The sequence below is a fragment of the Loxodonta africana genome (assembly GCF_030014295.1).
Source record: "Loxodonta africana isolate mLoxAfr1 chromosome 14 unlocalized genomic scaffold, mLoxAfr1.hap2 SUPER_14_unloc_2, whole genome shotgun sequence".
Taxonomy (NCBI): Eukaryota; Metazoa; Chordata; class Mammalia; order Proboscidea; family Elephantidae; genus Loxodonta; species Loxodonta africana.
The window spans coordinates 483,756-501,117 of record NW_026974833.1 but is presented as its reverse complement, the minus strand read 5'-3'; positions in this window follow the sequence as shown (position 1 = coordinate 501,117).

The window sequence follows — 17,362 nt, the reverse complement described above, 5'->3', positions numbered from 1 at the left end:
CTTTCTCCGTCAGGGCCCTATCCTACCAGGAAAAAAAGCAAGCCGCTCAAAGAGGCCGATGCCAGGGAAATCGAGGAAACACTGCCAGTTTCCAAATTTTTGCTGTCTACACGTCCCCGCCTCCGGTGCAAGGCTGCCTATGTGGCCGGGCTCCGAAGGCAAGGCCGAAATCCTGGCAGCCTGGGCCCCAGCAGTGCAATGGTTGATGGACGTGGGGACACGGATGACCTGTTCGCCACATACAGGAGGGATCCTTGGGCCCTTCACTGGCTCGCCATTCAGCTCCACGACGTCCACTACTGGCCCTGGCCTTTGCTTTGGCTGGTGCCCCATTAAACGTGTGCTCCGGAGCGATGTTTCTCCACCCATCACTAGCATTCTGCCACCAGGGGATATGTGAGTGTGCGAGTCACCATTTGTCACTGGCAGCAGTGTCACAAGTCACTAGACTTCCAGCTACCCGCTGACCTAGGCTGCCTTCTGCCCCAGGCAAGGTCCCGAATCCTTTATCCCAGATGCTGACACCTGGGCACTGGCGGACATTGATTTTTATCAACACAGAGGTCTGAGTGAGGGTCAGAGGGCCAGGTAGGTGAAGTGAAGGCCAGGTGGGCGGGGCTGAGGCTTCTTTGCCATCACCATAGAGACAGTCCCCCCACCGCAAGAGTGGGCGGAGCTTGGGATGGGCCTGGTGACAAGACTGAGCCAATGGCAGAGATCCGGCCCGCCAGGCAGATGACACAGGGCCCTCCATTGTGACCTATGACCCCTAGTGGCCACAGGATTGGAGCACGCCCCGGGAAAGGCTACGCAGGCACAAGGGAGCCCCTGGTGTGGACTGCTTCAGGGCATTGGCAGAGCACGCCAGGTACCTCTTTCCCACTTTCCTGAGGATATCAGTAGGCAAGGCATCCCCACTCAGCATCTCTTGCCTCTCTCTGTCTCTCTCTGCTTGTCTTCGTTCTCTGAAATCTCTTCCTTCTCCCCCTTGTCACTTCACACCTTGGAGTGCCTGACAGAGGGCCTAGAGACGAAAGAGCAAAGGGGGAAGGCCTCTGGCTCTACTGCTTGCCCATGGGGAGAGAAGTTCTGGGAGTCTATCTGGAAGGTCTAGAGAGTAGTGATTGATTGGGGAGCTACATCACGGGCGGACCTGGCCAGGTGAAGCTTGACATCACCGTGGGACCTGGCCAGGTGAAGCTCGCTGACAAGTGGCAGCCTCTCCGGAGACTACTAATTCCGCTCCTAACATTCTATGCAAATAACCGGCTGAGTGCCATGGGCAGAAAACATTGACACATACCTGCCAGAGGCCTATTCTGGCTCTGAAGAGTCCACCCTGGTCTCCCCTGCAACTCATCATCTCAGCACACACTTTGCCTGCACGCATGGAAACCGCCTCTCTCCACGAATGTCTTCACCTGCTAGGAAACACACGATGTCACTCAGCCAAAGGAGAGCACAGGCCAAGTCAACTCAAGCCCCCATTTTCAAGATTTTGCCCTCTGCTGCTCCACAGCCTCCGGTGGCACACTGCATGTGCGTCACTTCTCGGTAGACGAGGCCGAAATCCGGGCATCCAGGGCCCCAGCCGTCCAGAATCTACGGATGGCGGCATATGGATCACCTCTTTGCCTCGTACAGCAGGGAGGCCTGGGCCCTAGACTGGCTCCGCTAGAGCTCCACGACCTCAGCTATTTTCCCTGACCTTTGGCCTGTGCCCTCGTGAGTGTGTCATCTCTACTTCCACTTCTCTTCCCACCACACTGAATCCGCCACCTGCGGATACCTGAGCGTGGACATCAACATCTATCACTGGCTGCAGTGTCACAGGTCACTAGGTGTCTAGGCTCAGGCTGACCTTGGCTGTCTTCTGCCCAGGCAAGGAACCTAATCCTTCCAAGGAAATGAGGACACATGCTCACTGGCCGACATCCTTTCTTTCATCCACGCAGCGGTCCAGATGAGGGGAAAGAGGCCAGGTAGGCCAGGTGAGGGCTGAGTGTGGGGCCTAAGGCTTCTTTCCCAATCACCATGGTGACAGCCACCGGAAGGCTGGGCGGAACTTCGGACGGGGACGAGTCACAAACACTCAGCCAATAGGAGAGGTCCAGCCTAACCGGCCAGTTCCGCAGAGCCCTCCATTTTACCCATGGACAGACAACGGCCCCTTGCGTCTTTGGCCACAAAATCCAGGGCACCCAGGGAATAACTTCACAGTAGGCAACCCCTGATGTGAACACGTTCGACACACTGGGACAGCAGGCAGGTACCTCTTTTCCACTTACGCTAGGATATCACTAGGCAAGGCGCCCTTCCTCAGCATCTGTGGCCTCTCACGTATGTGTTCACTCAGAGGAATCTCTTCATTCTACCCCTGAGACACATCACAAGTATGAGGGGCCTGAGAGAGAGCCTAGAGATGGAACGGGGGAGGCTTCTGGCTGTACTGCTTCCCCGTGGGGACAGAATAGCAGGTAGTCTCTCTGGAAGGTCTTAGCTTCTGTTGACTGACACGCGCAATACAGTAGGGGCGGACCCTGGCCAGGGGGAGCTTGTGGGCAGATGCAACCTCTCCGGCGACGAATAATTGCGCTGCTGCTTTGTATGGTGAAAACCTCCCCCCGCCAAGGGGGATGGGTAGAGAACATTGACCCACACCCGCCAGGGGCCTTTCCTGGGACTAAAGATCCCAACGTGGTCTCAACGTCGTCACCCTCTCAACAAACACCTTTCCTGCACACGGAATCCTGCCTTTCTCCGTCAGGGCCCTATCCTACCAGGAAAAAAAGCAAGCAACTCAAAGAGGCCGATGCCAGGGAAATCGAGGAAACACTGCCAGTTTCCAAATTTTTGCTGTCTACACGTCCCCGCCTCCGGTGCAAGGCTGCCTATGTGGCCGGGCTCCGAAGGCAAGGCCGAAATCCTGGCAGCCTGGGCCCCAGCAGTCCAATGCTTGATGGACGTGGGGACACGGATGACCTGTTCGCCACATACAGGAGGGATCCTTGGGCCCTTCACTGGCTCGCCATTCAGCTCCACGACGTCCACTACTGGCCCTGGCCTTTGCTTTGGCTGGTGCCCCATTAAACGTGTGCTCCGGAGCGATGTTGCTCCACCCATCACTAGCGTTCTGCCACCAGGGGATATGTGAGTGTGGGAGTCACCATTTGTCACTGGCAGCAGTGTCACAAGTCACTAGACTTCCAGCTACCCACTGACCTAGGCTGCCTTCTGCCCCAGGCAAGGTCCCGAATCCTTTATCCCAGATGCTGACACCTGGGCACTGGCGGACATTGATTTTTATCAACACAGAGGTCTGAGTGAGGGTCAGAGGGCCAGGTAGGTGAAGTGAAGGCCAGGTGGGCGGGGCTGAGGCTTCTTTGCCATCACCATAGAGACAGTCCCCCCACCGCAAGAGTGGGCGGAGCTTGGGATGGGCCTGCTGACAAGACTGAGCCAATGGCAGAGATCCGGCCCGCCAGGCAGATGACACAGGGCCCTCCATTGTGACCTATGACCCCTAGTGGCCACAGGATTGGAGCACGCCCCGGGAAAGGCTACGCAGGCACAAGGGAGCCCCTGGTGCGGACTGCTTCAGGGCATTGGCAGAGCACGCCAGGTACCTCTTTCCCACTTTCCTGAGGATATCAGTAGGCAAGCCATCCCCACTCAGCATCTCTTGCCTCTCTCTGTCTCTCTCTGCTTGTCTTCGTTCTCTGAAATCTCTTCCTTCTCCCCCTTGTCACTTCACACCTTGGAGTGCCTGACAGAGGGCCTAGAGACGAAAGAGCAAAGGGGGAAGGCCTCTGGCTCTACTGCTTGCCCATGGGGAGAGAAGTTCTGGGAGTCTATCTGGAAGGTCTAGAGAGTAGTGATTGATTGGGGAGCTACATCACGGGCGGACCTGGCCAGGTGAAGCTTGACATCACCGTGGGACCTGGCCAGGTGAAGCTCGCTGACAAGTGGCAACCTCTCCGGAGACTACTAATTCCTCTGCTAACATTCTATGCAAATAACCGGCTGAGTGCCATGGGCAGAAAACATTGACACATACCTGCCAGAGGCCTATTCTGGGTCTGAAGAGTCCACCCTGGTCTCCCCTGCAACTCATCATCTCAGCACACACTTTGCCTGCACGCATGGAAACCGCCTCTCTCCACGAATGTCTTCACCTGCTAGGAAACACACGATGTCACTCAGCCAAAGGAGAGCACAGGCCAAGTCAACTGAAGCCCCCATTTTCAAGATCTTGCCCTCTGCTGCTCCACAGCCTCCGGTGGCACACTGCATGTGCGTCACTTCTCGGTAGACGAGGCCGAAATCCGGGCATCCAGGGCCCCAGCCGTCCAGAATCTACGGATGGCGGCATATGGATCACCTCTTTGCCTCGTACAGCAGGGAGGCCTGGGCCCTAGACTGGCTCCGCTAGAGCTCCACGACCTCAGCTATTTTCCCTGACCTTTGGCCTGTGCCCTCGTGAGTGTGTCATCTCTACCTCCACTTCTCTTCCCACCACACTGAATCCACCACCTGCGGATACCTCAGCGTGGACATCAACATCTATCACTGGCTGCAGTGTCACAGGTCACTAGGTGTCTAGGCTCAGGCTGACCTTGGCCGTCTTCTGCCCAGGCAAGGAACCTAATCCTTCCAAGGAAATGAGGACACGTGCTCACTGGCCGACATCCTTCCTTTCATCCACACAGTGGTCTAGATGAGGGGAAAGAGGCCAGGTAGGCCAGGTGAGGGCTGAGTGTGGGGCCTAAAGCTTCTTTCCCAATCACCATGGTGACAGCCACCGGAAGGCTGGGCGGAACTTCGGACGGGGACGAGTCACAAACACTCAGCCAATAGGAGAGGTCCAGCCTAACCGGCCAGTTCCGCAGAGCCCTCCATTTTACCCATGGACAGACAACGCCCCCTTGCGTCTTTGGCCACAAAATCCAGGGCACCCAGGGAATAACTTCACAGTAGGCAACCCCTGATGTGAACACGTTCGACACACTGGGACAGCAGGCAGGTACCTCTTTTCCACTTACTCTAGGATATCACTAGGCAAGGCGCCCTTCCTCAGCATCTGTGGCCTCTCACGTATGTGTTCACTCAGAGGAATCTCTTCATTCTACCCCTGAGACACAGCACAAGTATGAGGGACCTGAGAGAGAGCCTAGAGACAGAACGGGGGAGGCTTCTGGCTGTACTGCTTCCCCGTGGGGACAGAATAGCAGGTAGTCTCTCTGGAAGGTCTTAGCTTCTGTTGACTGACACGCGCAATACAGTAGGGGTGGACCCAGGCCAGGGGGAGCTTGTGGGCAGATGCAACCTCTCCATCGACGAATAATTGCGCTGCTGCTTTGTATGGTGAAAACCTCCCCCAGCCAAGGGGGATGGGTAGAGAACATTGACCCACACCCGCCAGGGGCCTTTCCTGGGACTAAAGATCCCAACGTGGTCTCAACGTCGTCACCCTCTCAACACACACCTTTCCTGCACACGTAATCCTGCCTTTCTCCGTCAGGGCCCTATCCTACCAGGAAAAAAGCAAGCCGCTCAAAGAGGCCGATGCCAGGGAAATCGAGGAAACACTGCCAGTTTCCAAATTTTTGCTGTCTACACGTCCCCGCCTCCGGTGCAAGGCTGCCTATGTGGCCGGGCTCCGAAGGCAAGGCCGAAATCCTGGCAGCCTGGGCCCCAGCAGTGCAATGGTTGATGGACGTGGGGACACGGATGACCTGTTCGCCACATACAGGAGGGATCCTTGGGCCCTTCACTGGCTCGCCATTCAGCTCCACGACGTCCACTACTGGCCCTGGCCTTTGCTTTGGCTGGTGCCCCATTAAACGTGTGCTCCGGAGCGATGTTTCTCCACCCATCACTAGCATTCTGCCACCAGGGGATATGTGAGTGTGCGAGTCACCATTTGTCACTGGCAGCAGTGTCACAAGTCACTAGACTTCCAGCTACCCGCTGACCTAGGCTGCCTTCTGCCCCAGGCAAGGTCCCGAATCCTTTATCCCAGATGCTGACACCTGGGCACTGGCGGACATTGATTTTTATCAACACAGAGGTCTGAGTGAGGGTCAGAGGGCCAGGTAGGTGAAGTGAAGGCCAGGTGGGCGGGGCTGAGGCTTCTTTGCCATCACCATAGAGACAGTCCCCCCACCGCAAGAGTGGGCGGAGCTTGGGATGGGCCTGGTGACAAGACTGAGCCAATGGCAGAGATCCGGCCCGCCAGGCAGATGACACAGGGCCCTCCATTGTGACCTATGACCCCTAGTGGCCACAGGATTGGAGCACGCCCCGGGAAAGGCTACGCAGGCACAAGGGAGCCCCTGGTGTGGACTGCTTCAGGGCATTGGCAGAGCACGCCAGGTACCTCTTTCCCACTTTCCTGAGGATATCAGTAGGCAAGGCATCCCCACTCAGCATCTCTTGCCTCTCTCTGTCTCTCTCTGCTTGTCTTCCTTCTCTGAAATCTCTTCCTTCTCCCCCTTGTCACTTCACACCTTGGAGTGCCTGACAGAGGGCCTAGAGACGAAAGAGCAAAGGGGGAAGGCCTCTGGCTCTACTGCTTGCCCATGGGGAGAGAAGTTCTGGGAGTCTATCTGGAAGGTCTAGAGAGTAGTGATTGATTGGGGAGCTACATCACGGGCGGACCTGGCCAGGTGAAGCTTGACATCACCGTGGGACCTGGCCAGGTGAAGCTCGCTGACAAGTGGCAGCCTCTCCGGAGACTACTAATTCCGCTCCTAACATTCTATGCAAATAACCGGCTGAGTGCCATGGGCAGAAAACATTGACACATACCTGCCAGAGGCCTATTCTGGCTCTGAAGAGTCCACCCTGGTCTCCCCTGCAACTCATCATCTCAGCACACACTTTGCCTGCACGCATGGAAACCGCCTCTCTCCACGAATGTCTTCACCTGCTAGGAAACACACGATGTCACTCAGCCAAAGGAGAGCACAGGCCAAGTCAACTCAAGCCCCCATTTTCAAGATTTTGCCCTCTGCTGCTCCACAGCCTCCGGTGGCACACTGCATGTGCGTCACTTCTCGGTAGACGAGGCCGAAATCCGGGCATCCAGGGCCCCAGCCGTCCAGAATCTACGGATGGCGGCATATGGATCACCTCTTTGCCTCGTACAGCAGGGAGGCCTGGGCCCTAGACTGGCTCTGCTAGAGCTCCACGACCTCAGCTATTTTCCCTGACCTTTGGCCCGTGCCCTCGTGAGTGTGTCATCTCTACTTCCACTTCTCTTCCCACCACACTGAATCCGCCACCTGCGGATACCTGAGCGTGGACATCAACATCTATCACTGGCTGCAGTGTCACAGGTCACTAGGTGTCTAGGCTCAGGCTGACCTTGGCTGTCTTCTGCCCAGGCAAGGAACCTAATCCTTCCAAGGAAATGAGGACACATGCTCACTGGCCGACATCCTTTCTTTCATCCACGCAGCGGTCCAGATGAGGGGAAAGAGGCCAGGTAGGCCAGGTGAGGGCTGAGTGTGGGGCCTAAGGCTTCTTTCCCAATCACCATGGTGACAGCCACCGGAAGGCTGGGCGGAACTTCGGACGGGGACGAGTCACAAACACTCAGCCAATAGGAGAGGTCCAGCCTAACCGGCCAGTTCCGCAGAGCCCTCCATTTTACCCATGGACAGACAACGGCCCCTTGCGTCTTTGGCCACAAAATCCAGGGCACCCAGGGAATAACTTCACAGTAGGCAACCCCTGATGTGAACACGTTCGACACACTGGGACAGCAGGCAGGTACCTCTTTTCCACTTACGCTAGGATATCACTAGGCAAGGCGCCCTTCCTCAGCATCTGTGGCCTCTCACGTATGTGTTCACTCAGAGGAATCTCTTCATTCTACCCCTGAGACACATCACAAGTATGAGGGGCCTGAGAGAGAGCCTAGAGATGGAACGGGGGAGGCTTCTGGCTGTACTGCTTCCCCGTGGGGACAGAATAGCAGGTAGTCTCTCTGGAAGGTCTTAGCTTCTGTTGACTGACACGCGCAATACAGTAGGGGCGGACCCTGGCCAGGGGGAGCTTGTGGGCAGATGCAACCTCTCCGGCGATGAATAATTGCGCTGCTGCTTTGTATGGTGAAAACCTCCCCCCGCCAAGGGGGATGGGTAGAGAACATTGACCCACACCCGCCAGGGGCCTTTCCTGGGACTAAAGATCCCAACGTGGTCTCAACGTCGTCACCCTCTCAACAAACACCTTTCCTGCACACGGAATCCTGCCTTTCTCCGTCAGGGCCCTATCCTACCAGGAAAAAAAGCAAGCCACTCAAAGAGGCCGATGCCAGGGAAATCGAGGAAACACTGCCAGTTTCCAAATTTTTGCTGTCTACACGTCCCCGCCTCCGGTGCAAGGCTGCCTATGTGGCCGGGCTCCGAAGGCAAGGCCGAAATCCTGGCAGCCTGGGCCCCAGCAGTCCAATGCTTGATGGACGTGGGGACACGGATGACCTGTTCGCCACATACAGGAGGGATCCTTGGGCCCTTCACTGGCTCGCCATTCAGCTCCACGACGTCCACTACTGGCCCTGGCCTTTGCTTTGGCTGGTGCCCCATTAAACGTGTGCTCCGGAGCGATGTTGCTCCACCCATCACTAGCGTTCTGCCACCAGGGGATATGTGAGTGTGGGAGTCACCATTTGTCACTGGCAGCAGTGTCACAAGTCACTAGACTTCCAGCTACCCACTGACCTAGGCTGCCTTCTGCCCCAGGCAAGGTCCCGAATCCTTTATCCCAGATGCTGACACCTGGGCACTGGCGGACATTGATTTTTATCAACACAGAGGTCTGAGTGAGGGTCAGAGGGCCAGGTAGGTGAAGTGAAGGCCAGGTGGGCGGGGCTGAGGCTTCTTTGCCATCACCATAGAGACAGTCCCCCCACCGCAAGAGTGGGCGGAGCTTGGGATGGGCCTGCTGACAAGACTGAGCCAATGGCAGAGATCCGGCCCGCCAGGCAGATGACACAGGGCCCTCCATTGTGACCTATGACCCCTAGTGGCCACAGGATTGGAGCACGCCCCGGGAAAGGCTACGCAGGCACAAGGGAGCCCCTGGTGCGGACTGCTTCAGGGCATTGGCAGAGCACGCCAGGTACCTCTTTCCCACTTTCCTGAGGATATCAGTAGGCAAGCCATCCCCACTCAGCATCTCTTGCCTCTCTCTGTCTCTCTCTGCTTGTCTTCGTTCTCTGAAATCTCTTCCTTCTCCCCCTTGTCACTTCACACCTTGGAGTGCCTGACAGAGGGCCTAGAGACGAAAGAGCAAAGGGGGAAGGCCTCTGGCTCTACTGCTTGCCCATGGGGAGAGAAGTTCTGGGAGTCTATCTGGAAGGTCTAGAGAGTAGTGATTGATTGGGGAGCTACATCACGGGCGGACCTGGCCAGGTGAAGCTTGACATCACCGTGGGACCTGGCCAGGTGAAGCTCGCTGACAAGTGGCAACCTCTCCGGAGACTACTAATTCCTCTGCTAACATTCTATGCAAATAACCGGCTGAGTGCCATGGGCAGAAAACATTGACACATACCTGCCAGAGGCCTATTCTGGGTCTGAAGAGTCCACCCTGGTCTCCCCTGCAACTCATCATCTCAGCACACACTTTGCCTGCACGCATGGAAACCGCCTCTCTCCACGAATGTCTTCACCTGCTAGGAAACACACGATGTCACTCAGCCAAAGGAGAGCACAGGCCAAGTCAACTGAAGCCCCCATTTTCAAGATCTTGCCCTCTGCTGCTCCACAGCCTCCGGTGGCACACTGCATGTGCGTCACTTCTCGGTAGACGAGGCCGAAATCCGGGCATCCAGGGCCCCAGCCGTCCAGAATCTACGGATGGCGGCATATGGATCACCTCTTTGCCTCGTACAGCAGGGAGGCCTGGGCCCTAGACTGGCTCCGCTAGAGCTCCACGACCTCAGCTATTTTCCCTGACCTTTGGCCTGTGCCCTCGTGAGTGTGTCATCTCTACCTCCACTTCTCTTCCCACCACACTGAATCCACCACCTGCGGATACCTCAGCGTGGACATCAACATCTATCACTGGCTGCAGTGTCACAGGTCACTAGGTGTCTAGGCTCAGGCTGACCTTGGCCGTCTTCTGCCCAGGCAAGGAACCTAATCCTTCCAAGGAAATGAGGACACGTGCTCACTGGCCGACATCCTTCCTTTCATCCACACAGTGGTCTAGATGAGGGGAAAGAGGCCAGGTAGGCCAGGTGAGGGCTGAGTGTGGGGCCTAAAGCTTCTTTCCCAATCACCATGGTGACAGCCACCGGAAGGCTGGGCGGAACTTCGGACGGGGACGAGTCACAAACACTCAGCCAATAGGAGAGGTCCAGCCTAACCGGCCAGTTCCGCAGAGCCCTCCATTTTACCCATGGACAGACAACGCCCCCTTGCGTCTTTGGCCACAAAATCCAGGGCACCCAGGGAATAACTTCACAGTAGGCAACCCCTGATGTGAACACGTTCGACACACTGGGACAGCAGGCAGGTACCTCTTTTCCACTTACTCTAGGATATCACTAGGCAAGGCGCCCTTCCTCAGCATCTGTGGCCTCTCACGTATGTGTTCACTCAGAGGAATCTCTTCATTCTACCCCTGAGACACAGCACAAGTATGAGGGACCTGAGAGAGAGCCTAGAGACAGAACGGGGGAGGCTTCTGGCTGTACTGCTTCCCCGTGGGGACAGAATAGCAGGTAGTCTCTCTGGAAGGTCTTAGCTTCTGTTGACTGACACGCGCAATACAGTAGGGGTGGACCCAGGCCAGGGGGAGCTTGTGGGCAGATGCAACCTCTCCATCGACGAATAATTGCGCTGCTGCTTTGTATGGTGAAAACCTCCCCCAGCCAAGGGGGATGGGTAGAGAACATTGACCCACACCCGCCAGGGGCCTTTCCTGGGACTAAAGATCCCAACGTGGTCTCAACGTCGTCACCCTCTCAACACACACCTTTCCTGCACACGTAATCCTGCCTTTCTCCGTCAGGGCCCTATCCTACCAGGAAAAAAGCAAGCCGCTCAAAGAGGCCGATGCCAGGGAAATCGAGGAAACACTGCCAGTTTCCAAATTTTTGCTGTCTACACGTCCCCGCCTCCGGTGCAAGGCTGCCTATGTGGCCGGGCTCCGAAGGCAAGGCCGAAATCCTGGCAGCCTGGGCCCCAGCAGTGCAATGGTTGATGGACGTGGGGACACGGATGACCTGTTCGCCACATACAGGAGGGATCCTTGGGCCCTTCACTGGCTCGCCATTCAGCTCCACGACGTCCACTACTGGCCCTGGCCTTTGCTTTGGCTGGTGCCCCATTAAACGTGTGCTCCGGAGCGATGTTTCTCCACCCATCACTAGCATTCTGCCACCAGGGGATATGTGAGTGTGCGAGTCACCATTTGTCACTGGCAGCAGTGTCACAAGTCACTAGACTTCCAGCTACCCGCTGACCTAGGCTGCCTTCTGCCCCAGGCAAGGTCCCGAATCCTTTATCCCAGATGCTGACACCTGGGCACTGGCGGACATTGATTTTTATCAACACAGAGGTCTGAGTGAGGGTCAGAGGGCCAGGTAGGTGAAGTGAAGGCCAGGTGGGCGGGGCTGAGGCTTCTTTGCCATCACCATAGAGACAGTCCCCCCACCGCAAGAGTGGGCGGAGCTTGGGATGGGCCTGGTGACAAGACTGAGCCAATGGCAGAGATCCGGCCCGCCAGGCAGATGACACAGGGCCCTCCATTGTGACCTATGACCCCTAGTGGCCACAGGATTGGAGCACGCCCCGGGAAAGGCTACGCAGGCACAAGGGAGCCCCTGGTGTGGACTGCTTCAGGGCATTGGCAGAGCACGCCAGGTACCTCTTTCCCACTTTCCTGAGGATATCAGTAGGCAAGGCATCCCCACTCAGCATCTCTTGCCTCTCTCTGTCTCTCTCTGCTTGTCTTCCTTCTCTGAAATCTCTTCCTTCTCCCCCTTGTCACTTCACACCTTGGAGTGCCTGACAGAGGGCCTAGAGACGAAAGAGCAAAGGGGGAAGGCCTCTGGCTCTACTGCTTGCCCATGGGGAGAGAAGTTCTGGGAGTCTATCTGGAAGGTCTAGAGAGTAGTGATTGATTGGGGAGCTACATCACGGGCGGACCTGGCCAGGTGAAGCTTGACATCACCGTGGGACCTGGCCAGGTGAAGCTCGCTGACAAGTGGCAGCCTCTCCGGAGACTACTAATTCCGCTCCTAACATTCTATGCAAATAACCGGCTGAGTGCCATGGGCAGAAAACATTGACACATACCTGCCAGAGGCCTATTCTGGCTCTGAAGAGTCCACCCTGGTCTCCCCTGCAACTCATCATCTCAGCACACACTTTGCCTGCACGCATGGAAACCGCCTCTCTCCACGAATGTCTTCACCTGCTAGGAAACACACGATGTCACTCAGCCAAAGGAGAGCACAGGCCAAGTCAACTCAAGCCCCCATTTTCAAGATTTTGCCCTCTGCTGCTCCACAGCCTCCGGTGGCACACTGCATGTGCGTCACTTCTCGGTAGACGAGGCCGAAATCCGGGCATCCAGGGCCCCAGCCGTCCAGAATCTACGGATGGCGGCATATGGATCACCTCTTTGCCTCGTACAGCAGGGAGGCCTGGGCCCTAGACTGGCTCTGCTAGAGCTCCACGACCTCAGCTATTTTCCCTGACCTTTGGCCCGTGCCCTCGTGAGTGTGTCATCTCTACTTCCACTTCTCTTCCCACCACACTGAATCCGCCACCTGCGGATACCTGAGCGTGGACATCAACATCTATCACTGGCTGCAGTGTCACAGGTCACTAGGTGTCTAGGCTCAGGCTGACCTTGGCTGTCTTCTGCCCAGGCAAGGAACCTAATCCTTCCAAGGAAATGAGGACACATGCTCACTGGCCGACATCCTTTCTTTCATCCACGCAGCGGTCCAGATGAGGGGAAAGAGGCCAGGTAGGCCAGGTGAGGGCTGAGTGTGGGGCCTAAGGCTTCTTTCCCAATCACCATGGTGACAGCCACCGGAAGGCTGGGCGGAACTTCGGACGGGGACGAGTCACAAACACTCAGCCAATAGGAGAGGTCCAGCCTAACCGGCCAGTTCCGCAGAGCCCTCCATTTTACCCATGGACAGACAACGGCCCCTTGCGTCTTTGGCCACAAAATCCAGGGCACCCAGGGAATAACTTCACAGTAGGCAACCCCTGATGTGAACACGTTCGACACACTGGGACAGCAGGCAGGTACCTCTTTTCCACTTACGCTAGGATATCACTAGGCAAGGCGCCCTTCCTCAGCATCTGTGGCCTCTCACGTATGTGTTCACTCAGAGGAATCTCTTCATTCTACCCCTGAGACACATCACAAGTATGAGGGGCCTGAGAGAGAGCCTAGAGATGGAACGGGGGAGGCTTCTGGCTGTACTGCTTCCCCGTGGGGACAGAATAGCAGGTAGTCTCTCTGGAAGGTCTTAGCTTCTGTTGACTGACACGCGCAATACAGTAGGGGCGGACCCTGGCCAGGGGGAGCTTGTGGGCAGATGCAACCTCTCCGGCGATGAATAATTGCGCTGCTGCTTTGTATGGTGAAAACCTCCCCCCGCCAAGGGGGATGGGTAGAGAACATTGACCCACACCCGCCAGGGGCCTTTCCTGGGACTAAAGATCCCAACGTGGTCTCAACGTCGTCACCCTCTCAACAAACACCTTTCCTGCACACGGAATCCTGCCTTTCTCCGTCAGGGCCCTATCCTACCAGGAAAAAAAGCAAGCCACTCAAAGAGGCCGATGCCAGGGAAATCGAGGAAACACTGCCAGTTTCCAAATTTTTGCTGTCTACACGTCCCCGCCTCCGGTGCAAGGCTGCCTATGTGGCCGGGCTCCGAAGGCAAGGCCGAAATCCTGGCAGCCTGGGCCCCAGCAGTGCAATGGTTGATGGACATGGGGACACGGATGACCTGTTCGCCACATACAGGAGGGATCCTTGGGCCCTTCACTGGCTCGCCATTCAGCTCCACGACGTCCACTACTGGCCCTGGCCTTTGCTTTGGCTGGTGCCCCATTAAACGTGTGCTCCGGAGCGATGTTTCTCCACCCATCACTAGCGTTCTGCCACCAGGGGATATGTCAGTGTGGGAGTCACCATTTGTCACTGGCAGCAGTGTCACAAGTCACTAGACTTCCAGCTACCCGCTGACCTAGGCTGCCTTCTGCCCCAGGCAAGGTCCCGAATCCTTTATCCCAGATGCTGACACCTGGGCACTGGCGGACATTGATTTTTATCAACACAGAGGTCTGAGTGAGGGTCAGAGGGCCAGGTAGGTGAAGTGAAGGCCAGGTGGGCGGGGCTGAGGCTTCTTTGCCATCACCATAGAGACAGTCCCCCCACTGCAAGAGTGGGCGGAGCTTGGGATGGGCCTGGTGACAAGACTGAGCCAATGGCAGAGATCCGGCCCGCCAGGCAGATGACACAGGGCCCTCCATTGTGACCTATGACCCCTAGTGGCCACAGGATTGGAGCACGCCCCGGGAAAGGCTACGCAGGCACAAGGGAGCCCCTGGTGCGGACTGCTTCAGGGCATTGGCAGAGCACGCCAGGTACCTCTTTCCCACTTTCCTGAGGATATCAGTAGGCAAGCCATCCCCACTCAGCATCTCTTGCCTCTCTCTGTCTCTCTCTGCTTGTCTTCCTTCTCTGAAATCTCTTCCTTCTCCCCCTTGTCACTTCACACCTTGGAGTGCCTGACAGAGGGCCTAGAGACGAAAGAGCAAAGGGGGAAGGCCTCTGGCTCTACTGCTTGCCCATGGGGAGAGAAGTTCTGGGAGTCTATCTGGAAGGTCTAGAGAGTAGTGATTGATTGGGGAGCTACATCACGGGCGGACCTGGCCAGGTGAAGCTTGACATCACCGTGGGACCTGGCCAGGTGAAGCTCGCTGACAAGTGGCAGCCTCTCCGGAGACTACTAATTCCGCTCCTAACATTCTATGCAAATAACCGGCTGAGTGCCATGGGCAGAAAACATTGACACATACCTGCCAGAGGCCTATTCTGGGTCTGAAGAGTCCATCTTGGTCTCCAGCAACTCATCATCTCAGCACACACTTTGCCTGCACGCATGGAAACCGCCTCTCTCCACGAATGTCTTCACCTGCTAGGAAACACACGATGTCACTCAGCCAAAGGAGAGCACAGGCCAAGTCAACTGAAGCCCCCATTTTCAAGATTTTGCCCTCTGCTGCTCCACAGCCTCCGGTGGCACACTGCATGTGCGTCACTTCTCGGTAGACGAGGCCGAAATCCGGGCATCCAGGGCCCCAGCCGTCCAGAATCTACGGATGGCGGCATATGGATCACCTCTTTGCCTCGTACAGCAGGGAGGCCTGGGCCCTAGACTGGCTCCGCTAGAGCTCCACAACCTCAGCTATTTTCCCTGACCTTTGGCCTGTGCCCTCGTGAGTGTGTCATCTCTACTTCCACTTCTCTTCCCACCACACTGAATCCGCCACCTGCGGATTCCTGAGCGTGGACATCAACATCTATCACTGGCTGCAGTGTCACAGGTCACTAGGTGTCTAGGCTCAGGCTGACCTTGGCTGTCTTCTGCCCAGGCAAGGAACCTAATCCTTCCAAGGAAATGAGGACACGTGCTCACTGGCCGACATCCTTTCTTTCATCCACACAGCGGTCCAGATGAGGGGAAAGAGGCCAGGTAGGCCAGGTGAGGGCTGAGTGTGGGGCCTAAGGCTTCTTTCCCAATCACCATGCTGACAGCCACATGGAAGGCTGGGCGGAACTTCGGACGGGGACGAGTCACAAACACTCAGCCAATAGGAGAGGTCCAGCCTAACCGGCCAGTTCCGCAGAGCCCTCCATTTTACCCATGGACAGACAACGCCCCCTTGCGTCTTTGGCCACAAAATCCAGGGCACCCAGGGAATAACTTCACAGTAGGCAACCCCTGATGTGAACACGTTCGACACACTGGGACAGCAGGCAGGTACCTCTTTTCCACTTACGCTATCATATCACTAGGCAAGGCGCCCTTCCTCAGCATCTGTGGCCTCTCACGTATGTGTTCACTCAGAGGAATCTCTTCATTCTACCCCTGAGACACATCACAAGTATGAGGGGCCTGAGAGAGAGCCTAGAGATGGAACGGGGGAGGCTTCTGGCTGTACTGCTTCCCCGTGGGGACAGAATAGCAGGTAGTCTCTCTGGAAGGTCTTAGCTTCTGTTGACTGACACGCGCAATACAGTAGGGGCGGACCCTGGCCAGGGGGAGCTTGTGGGCAGATGCAACCTCTCCGGCGACGAATAATTGCGCTGCTGCTTTGTATGGTGAAAACCTGCCCCCGCCAAGGGGGATGGGTAGAGAACATTGACCCACACCCGCCAGGGGCCTTTCCTGGGACTAAAGATCCCAACGTGGTCTCAACGTCGTCACCCTCTCAACACACACCTTTCCTGCACACGTAATCCTGCCTTTCTCCGTCAGGGCCCTATCCTACCAGGAAAAAAAGCAAGCCGCTGAAAGAGGCCGATGCCAGGGAAATCGAGGAAACACTGCCAGTTTCCAAATTTTTGCTGTCTACACGTCCCCGCCTCCGGTGCAAGGCTGCCTATGTGGCCGGGCTCCGAAGGCAAGGCCGAAATCCTGGCAGCCTGGGCCCCAGCAGTGCAATGGTTGATGGACATGGGGACACGGATGACCTGTTCGCCACATACAGGAGGGATCCTTGGGCCCTTCACTGGCTCGCCATTCAGCTCCACGACGTCCACTACTGGCCCTGGCCTTTGCTTTGGCTGGTGCCCCATTAAACGTGTGCTCCGGAGCGATGTTTCTCCACCCATCACTAGCGTTCTGCCACCAGGGGATATGTGAGTGTGGGAGTCACCATTTGTCACTGGCAGCAGTGTCACAAGTCACTAGACTTCCAGCTACCCGCTGACCTAGGCTGCCTTCTGCCCCAGGCAAGGTCCCGAATCCTTTATCCCAGATGCTGACACCTGGGCACTGGCGGACATTGATTTTTATCAACACAGAGGTCTGAGTGAGGGTCAGAGGGCCAGGTAGGTGAAGTGAAGGCCAGGTGGGCGGGGCTGAGGCTTCTTTGCCATCACCATAGAGACAGTCCCCCCACCGCAAGAGTGGGCGGAGCTTGGGATGGGCCTGGTGACAAGACTGAGCCAATGGCAGAGATCCGGCCCGCCGGGCAGATGACACAGGGCCCTCCATTGTGACCTATGACCCCTAGTGGCCACAGGATTGGAGCTCGCCCCGGGAAAGGCTACGCAGGCACAAGGGAGCCCCTGGTGCGGACTG